The sequence below is a fragment of the Lemur catta genome, chromosome 11 (genome assembly GCF_020740605.2).
Source record: "Lemur catta isolate mLemCat1 chromosome 11, mLemCat1.pri, whole genome shotgun sequence".
NCBI lineage: Eukaryota > Metazoa > Chordata > Mammalia > Primates > Lemuridae > Lemur > Lemur catta.
In genome coordinates, this window is record NC_059138.1 from 84,210,346 (window position 1) to 84,219,357 (window position 9,012).

The 9,012-nt window shown below is 36.3% G+C and overlaps 1 non-coding gene across 1 annotated transcript; it reads right to left on the bottom strand.

Annotated features, from left to right (window-relative positions):
• Nucleotides 1-8,506: 8,506 nt before the first annotated feature.
• Nucleotides 8,507-8,677, bottom strand: LOC123647916. The gene has a single exon (XR_006738438.1). It is a non-coding gene; the product is annotated as a U1 spliceosomal RNA (small nuclear RNA).
• Nucleotides 8,678-9,012: the final 335 nt, after the last annotated feature.

The window sequence follows — 9,012 nt, forward strand, 5'->3', positions numbered from 1 at the left end:
AATACTAGCAATAAACTGAAAATAAAATATTAAAAATAACTTTTATATACTTTTCATAAAAATAAAAGTTCTAGTGGAAAACATAGGAGAAAAATCTAAGTGCCCTTGGATTTGTTGATGAATTTTAAAATATATCAAAGCATGATCCATGAAAGAAAAACCTGATTAAGTTGTATTTCATAAAAATTAAAAACTTATGTTCTACCAAAGAGAATCTAAAGATAAGCCTCAGACTGGGTGAAAATATTTGCAAAACACATATCTGATAAAGCTGCAGTCCCTAACCCCTGTGGCCTGTTAGGAACCAGGCCACACAGCTGGGGGTGAGCGGAGGGCGAGTGAGCAAAGCTTCATCTGTATTTACAGCCGCTCCCCATCCCTCACATCAACCCCCTGAGCTCTGCCTTTTGTCAGATCAGCAGTGACATTAGATTCTCATAGGAGCATGAACCCTTCTGTAAACTGTGCATGTGTAGGATCTAGGTTGTGCGCTCCTTATGGGAATCTAATGCCTGATGATCTGAGGTGGAGCTGAGGTGGTGATGCTAGTGCTGGGGAGTGGCTGCAAATACAGATTACCATTAGCAGAGAGATTTGACTGCACAGAGACCATAATCAATTGCTTGCAGACTCATATCAAAACCCTATCAGTGAGTGGCAGTGACAATGTAATAATAATAGAAATAAAGTGGACAATAAATGTAATGTGTTTGAATCATTCTGAAACCATCCCACCTCCCACTCCTGTCCATGGAAAAATTGTCTTTCGTGAAACTGATCCCTGGTGCCAAAAAGGTTGAAGACCTCTGTGAAAAAGGTTTCTTATCCTAAATATACAAAGAACTCTTAAAGCTCAACAATAAGAAACAACCCAATTTCTTTTAAAAGGACAAAGATCTGAAAAAAGAAACAAAAAATCCCACCACACCAAAGAAAATATACAGATGACAAGTAAGCATATGAAGAAATGCTCAATAACATTTGTCATGAGGGAACAAAACAATGAGATATCACTACATACCACTTAAAATTGCTAAAATCCGAAAACCTGACAATACCAATAACTGGTGAGGTTATGGAGAATAGGAACTCTCTTTTGTTGCTGGTGGGAATGGGAAATAATACAGACACATTAGAAGATAGTTTGGCAGTTTCTTATAAAGCTAAAAATAGTTTAAACATAGTCTTACCATATAATCCAGTAACTGGATTTGAAAAATTATGTCTACATGGAAACCTGCCCACAAATGACTATAGCAGTGATTCATAATCACCAAAAACTGGGAGCAACCAAGATATCCTTCAGTGGGTGAATGGATAAACACTGTGACACATCCATATGATGGAATTATTCAGTGATAAAAAGAAATGAGCTATCAAGCCACATGGATGAATCTTAAATACATATTACTAAATGAAAGAGTCCTGTCTGAAAAGACTAAATACCATTTAATTACAATTATGTGACATTCTGGAAATGGTAAAACTATAGCAACAGGAAAAAGATCAGAGACTGCCTGAGGTTCGAGGAGAGTGGAAGAGGGTTAAATGTGGGAAGCACAGGGGATTTTTAGAGCACTGAAACTATTCTGTATGATACTATAATGGTGGATACACGAATATTCATAGAAGTTTTATTTATAATAGCCCCAAACTGGAAACAACTCAAATGTCCAATCACAGGTGAATGGATAAGCAAATTTTCATACTGTATATCTATACCATGAGTACAACTCAGCAAGAAAAAGCAATAAACTACTGATACAAGCTACAACATGATGGATCTCAAAAACATTATTCTGAGCCAAAGAAACCAGAACCATATACTTTATGATTCAATTCATAAGAAATTCTAGAACATGAAAGCTAATCTACAGTTAGGTGCCTGGGCAGGGTGGTAGGGTGGTCAGTGGTGGTGGGCATTGACTGTAGGGAGGCCGGAGCTTTTAATTTTGTGACTAAAATATTCTTTTTTTTGATTGTGTGGTGATTACATTCCATATACATTTGTCATTATATTATGCCTTCCTAAATTTGACTTTTTTAAAAAAGGAGGCAACATCAAGACTGACTAGATGATTCGTACACAAAGGATAAGGTTCTCATTAAGGCCGGGCACGGTGGCTCACGCCTGTAATCTTAGCACTCCGAGAGGCCGAGGCGGGCAGATTGTTTGAGCTCAGGAGTTCGAGACCAGCCTGAGCAAGAGCAAGACCCCTGTCTCTACTTAAAAAAAAAAAAAAAATAGAAAGAAATTAGCTGGACAACTAAAAATATATAGGAAAAAAAAGCCGGGCATGGCGGCACATGCCTGTAGTCCTAGCTACTCGGGAGGCTGAGGCAGAAGGATTGCTTGAGCCCAGCAGTTTGAGGTTGCTGTGAGCTAGGCTGACACCATGGCACTCTAGCCTGGGCAACAGAAAAAAAAAAAAAGATTCTGGTTAAACAGGCATCCTTTGAGAATACAGGTCAAGTGCTTGCTTTTATGCTGGAAGCTTCCCATGTGCCAAAATGGAGAGCTTTGCTCCACTGTACCAACTCTTTCTTAGTACTCCTAGTTTTCTTTAGGCAGTTCTTTTGAAAGAAATTCTCCTGCTGTAATAAACTGTTTTTGTCCCCCCTAAATTCATATGTTCAAACCTAATCCCCAATGTGATGATGTTTGGAAGTGGGGCCTCTGGGAGGTGATTAGGTCTTAAGGATAGAGCCCTCATGAATGGGATTAGTGCTCTTGTAAAAGGGAGCTCCTTTGTCCCTTTTGCCATGTGAAGACACAGTAAGAAGACTCTATCTATGAACCAGGAAGTGGGCCCTCACCAGACATTGCATCTAGTGGTGCATTGATCTTCCCAGCCTCCAGAACTGTGGGAAATAAATTTCTGTTGTGTACAAGCCACCCAATCTATAGCATTTTGTTACAGCAGCCTGAACAGATTAAGACACCTGCCCTCCCCAAACTCCACTTCCATCCACCCAGGTGTACTCACCTGCCTGCCAATTATTCTGTGCTTCAGGGTACAGGTGAGAGTTAGACTGCTCCCTGTACACTGTTAAACCATCCAGTTCCTGCCTCACTTCTCCCTCTGTCCCTCTGTAATGCTTTTGATATCCAAGTCCAGAACCTCTCTAAAACTCTGCAAATCCAAAGTTGTTAATTTGTTCTTAGGATTTTATTTCTTGATGTGCTGCCATTGATTTAATCCTATTCAAAGGCAGCATATCTATTTCTATATAACAAATGCCACAGAATTTAGGGGCTTAAACTAACAAATAAAAAGGAGATGAGGATCACTGGGGGACATCTTGGAGCTAACTAATAAAGCCAGTAAATACTTACTTGTGTGTCTATATCTCTCTGTTTCATTTTTACTCCTCAGCAAGTCTTTCATCTGGTGGATGTGAAGAAAATACCAATCAATTTTTATCAGTAGGATAGATACTATTATAAACAAACCAAGAAGTTTATGGTATTTTAAAATTATACTTGCATAGACTTTTCTCTTTTTAAATTAACAGACTTTTTTGGGAGCAATTTTAGTTTTATAGGAAAATGAACGGGAAGCATAGAGTTCCCATATACTCTCTCCACCCCAGCTCCAGCTTCTCCTATTACTATTTTGCATTAGTATGCTACTAATTTGTTCACAACTGAGGAACCAGCATTGATACATAATTAACTAAAGTTTGTAGTTTACATTATTCATTCTTTGTGTTGTACATTTTTTGGGTTTTGACAATGTATGATAACATGTATCTACCTTTACAGTATCATACAGAGCAGTTTTACTTCCTTAAACATATCCCTTGCTCTACCTGTTCATTTTTTTCCTCCCTTCCCCCTGAACCTCTGCAACCACGGATCTTTTTACTGCCTCCATAGTTTTGCCTTTTCCAGTGTGTCATATAGTTGGAATCATACAGTATGTAGGCTTTTCAAATTGGCTTCTTTCACTTAGCAATATGTACTTGTTTCTTCTATGTCTTTTTGTAGCTTGATAACTCAATTCTTTTAATCACTGAGTAATATTCCATTATATGGATGTACTGCAATTTGTTCTTCCATTCACTTATTGAAGAACTTATTGGTTGCTTCCAAATTTGGCAATTATGAATAAAGCTGCTATAAACATATATGTGTGAGTTTTTATATGGATATGTACTTTTTTGTCATCCCTGGTTATTCAGGTTTACACTGGGTTGTTTTATTGTTGTTTTTCTGATATGGTTTATTTCTTCCATATTTGAAAAAAAATCCTTTGGCTTGTTTTCACAAGCCTGAATTCTTATTATGTTCTCATTAAATATTGATTACAACAAACTTTCCTAAAAATTAATGCAAACATTTTAAAATTTATTGAGTGATTTTCAAACTCCCTTGGATTTCTAGGCTCATGGCCGTTTCCACAGAAAGGTGGAATTGTGTGCTATAATTGAGATCGGAGGACAAAATAACTTTTCCATAATGCAACCAAAAGTATTTTAAGCTTTTTTCCATTGATGTTTTATTGTAAATGTCTGTTTTGTAATTGCTCCTCTTTCTATCCCTAAATGAATACTTCATTAAGTAAAATGCCTACCATCACCATATCTGAATTTCTGAGCATTCCTTTTGATAACAGAATAAAAATTATGCTTCTTTAAGAACATCTCTAAAAGCATTTCACTCAATTCATGTGTTTCTATTACTTTTTAAGATATTCTAGAAGCCCTGCATACACACATGGCACTGAACAAACTGTTCTGTGTGGGAACACATATTTTGCTTTAGTTCTAGACAGCTGTAATGAACAGCTGTACTTTCTTATCTGCACTATGTCCAACCCTCTCTTCTTCACTGTCTTGGTAAGAGGCAAGCCCTTTTCTTCCCACTCTGGAAGCACGAGGGGCCATATCCTGATGTTTCCTCTCCCCGCCCCCAGCAGCCTGTACATGGGCATATGATCTAAGCTCAGCCGTGAATCATTTTTCCTGAATGTTGATTCTTGACCAAGTGACACAAAGACAAAGAGGAGATGATATTTAATTCACAGCAGTGGGGAAATTATCTCCAATGGCATTGAGGGGGAATCCCAAAAAGGCAGTAGCAGTGCCCCACAACAAAGGTGGTTGTGTCCTTCCCAGGCTACTCCTGCTAAAATCTTCTATTAATAGTTTCTTGGCTGTCTGGGGCCACCTGAGTCTGTACTTTACAAGCCTAGCATTACAGTTTTCTGTCAATTTATGAGCTCTTGATACCCTTCCAATAAATCTCTATCTCTTTCCAATAAATCCTGAAAAAGATTGTTAAGAGTGGCTGTTACTTCCCATAAAAGTATTTTAATTGATGAATGGGCAAAATCAGTCAATCCATTCTTTAATTCTCCCAATATTCATTAAGCACATACCATACCTTGTTATAGGGCTTAAGAAGATGATGGTGAGTAAGTAGACTATGATGGTGACTACAAATATGACGGTGAATAAGTAGACACTGTCCTAGCTGTCTAGGGACCAACCCTCCATTGGAAGATACAAACAAGGAATGAGATAATTGAAATATATGCATGATCGGGAAAGACATTATTAACTAGAAACACAAAGGAGGAGCATTTAATCCAACCTTAGTGATGGTAGTGGGGGGAAGGAGGGTGTCAGAAAAAGCTTCAAGTGATATCTAAATTAAGATTTGAAAATATGTAAAAATGAGATCTAGATGAAGGTAGGAGGTGGGGATGAGTATTTCAAATAGAAGGAACAGCCCACATAAAGGCCCAGAGTTGAGAGAGGTAGAGCATCTTCAAAAAACTAAAAAGGGTCAGGCACAGTGGTTCATTGCTATAATCCTAGCATTCTGGGAGGCCAAGATGGGAGAAGCTCAGAATTTCGAGATCAACCAACCAAAAATAGAAAAAATTAGCTGGATGTGGTTGTGTGTGCCTGTAGTCCCGGATACTCAGGAGGCTGAGGCAGGAGGATCACTTGATCCCAGGAGTTTGAGGTTGCAGTGGGCTATGATGACCCAACTGCATCCCAGCTGGGGCAACAGAGCGAGACTCTGTCTCAAAAAGAACAAACAAAGAAACCTCAAATAACACATTTAAATGAAAGTAACTATACAAACAAAACAAACAAAAAAACAAAATAAATGAAAGAAGTTCTATATGACTGAATTGCAGAGCTAATTTAAGCAGATAGTAAGTTGAGTCTGGAGCTATAAGTGGAACTCAGACTATGAGGAGTAATATGAGTTACATGAAGGTATTAGCACTTTTTTCTATAAGCAATTGGGAGCAATTGAAGGGTGTTAAGTAGAAGTTTCAGTAGGCAGCAGCCTGGTACCTGGGTGCCTGGGGAAATTGTACAAGAAAAGGTTGCAAAATTCAGGGTGAGAGCAAAAATCTCCAATATTTCATGACTTCAAAATCATTGATTTTTTTAAGAACAATGATAATTTTCTGTGTGGAAATGATTATACTGAGTTAAAAATTAGCAGACAGATTTGTTGAGAATTTTTTCTATAATGGTAATGAATTTACTATGATTTATCAATATAACTATATCACTCGTGTGTATGTATGGAAAAGACTCAAACTATAGCAATTTGACATCCACTATTATTCTTTCAGAAAAATGACATCAACCTTCTTTAATAGGCAGAATTTTACAATGCTCCTTTTTCTCTTTGAATTGTTTCCATTCCATTTCTCTCACATAATTTTATTGTAATATAATAGGCTAATTACCTTTTTGCTTTAAAGTCTTTTATTGATAACACTATCATATATCCTGCCATAAAAATGTCTTCTATTAATAGATTGAAACATAATTTCAATTATCAGTAACATAAAATTGATAAAATAGCAAATATACATCACATTTTGATAAATAATTTTTAAGCATTAATTAAAATGCCCCCTCATTAGTTCATTTGACCATAGAAAATTATTACTTACTGCTACAATAAGACAGGTTGCCTTGATTAAAAAGGTTTCCCAATACCAATGTTTTAAATTGTGGCTCGCTTTATCTCTGTTCTTACACCTTTGGGCAATGCACCATTAAGATGAGAGAATAAGTGAGAGTTGTGTCTTTCTTTGGTAAAGTGGGAGAAAGAGTCCCAGCAAGACCACAGTATATTCTTAGGCAGATCACTTTCAGAAGTATGGAACGTAAGGATCTGAAAATTGATTTCCTTAAAACTTTCCCAGCCTATTTACTCCTTGGAACATCTTTGAGTATCCCTAGTGAATTTGAAAATCATTGATCTGGTATAAACAGTACTGGATGGGAGACAAAATAAACCAGGCTTTTTTCACAAGGTGACAGTAGGATCTTGGACAAGACATTTGATTTGTGTATATCTCAGTTTCCATCAATAAAGTGAGCTGATTTTTAAGATTTTGATTTTTAAATCCTTTGATTTCTACTGGAAGTTTTTAGGTACGCCCAGGACACTAGGAAGAAGGCCAGGCATAAAGACAGAAAGGGAAAAGGAAATATGAAAAGTATTTGTATGATTACTGAGGACACTACAGAGGAAAAGGGATATAGATTAAGACTTTAACACTTTTAACAGTTTTTAAAAAAGTGTTTTTATTGGTCTTTAGAATACATTAAAATCCCAGTTTCACATTATTGTTTATGTGGCTGTAGGCAACTCAATTTCTTTGAGCTTTATTTTCCTCATCTGTCAAATGGTAATAATACCATCTACTTTGTACTTCAGGTGATAATTAAAAGAAGGAAACTAAGGCTTCTTTCACTTAGCATGTTTTCAAGGTTCATCTATGTTGTAGCGTGTATCAGAAACTCATTATTTTTTATTGCTGAACAATATTCCACTGTATGGATATGCCATATTTTGTTTATCTGTTCATCAGTTAATGGACATTTGGGTTATTTCCACTTTTTGCCTATTATGAACTATGCTGCTATAAACATGTACATGTTGTGTTAACATATGTTTTCATATGTGGTTGGGTATATGCCTAGGAATGAGATTGCTGGGTCATATGGAAAGTCTACATTTAGCATTTTGAGGAACTGCTAAAGTGTTTTCCAAAGTAGCTGCACCATTTTTACATTCCCATCAGCAATGAATAACGTTTCCAATTTTTCTATATTCTCAACAAAACTTGTCTATTGATTATAATCATCCTGGTATCTGAAATGATATCTCATTGTGGTTTTTATTTGAATTTTCATAGTGGATAATGATGTTGATCATCTGTTCATGTGCTTTTGGCCATTTGTGTGTCTTCTTTGGAGAAATGTGTACTTAGATCCTAAAATTTTTTTTTGGCTTTAGTAATTGTTTTGTAACACTTAAGATCTAACCTCTTAGCAAATTTCAAACATACAATACAGGATTGTTAATTATAGACACTGTGCTATACGTTAGATCTCTAGAACTTATTCATCCTGTGTAACTCTTTAACCATTTTTTAAATTGGGTTATTTATTTTTCAATCACTGAGCTATAGGAGTTCTTTCTATATTCTGGATACAAGTCCCTTGTATTAGATATGTAATTTGCAAATATTTATGGGTTATCTTTTTTAAAATTTTTTTTCTTTCTTTTTTTTTTTTAATTTTATGGGGAAATCACAGGGGTCAGCACATCCGGAGTGCAATGGATAAGCCTTGCCCTGGGAAAACCACGTTCGTGATCATGATATCTCCCCTGCCAGGTAAGTATAGGTTGTCTTTTGACTTTCTCAATGGTGTCATTTCAAACACAAAAAAAGGTTTTTAATTTTGAGGACATCCAATTTGCCTATTTTTCCTTTTGTCATGTGTGATTCTGGTATCTGAGGTTTTGTGTAACCCAAAGTTGCAGAGATTTATTCCTATGTTTAATTCTCAGAGTTTTACAGTTTTAGCTCTTATATTTAGGTCTCTGATCCATTTTGAGTTTATTTTTTATATGGTATAAGTTTGGGGTCCAATTTCATTCTTTTGCATGTGGATATACAGTTGTCCCAGCACCATTTGCTGAAAAGATGATTCTTCCCCATTGAATTGTCTTGGCAC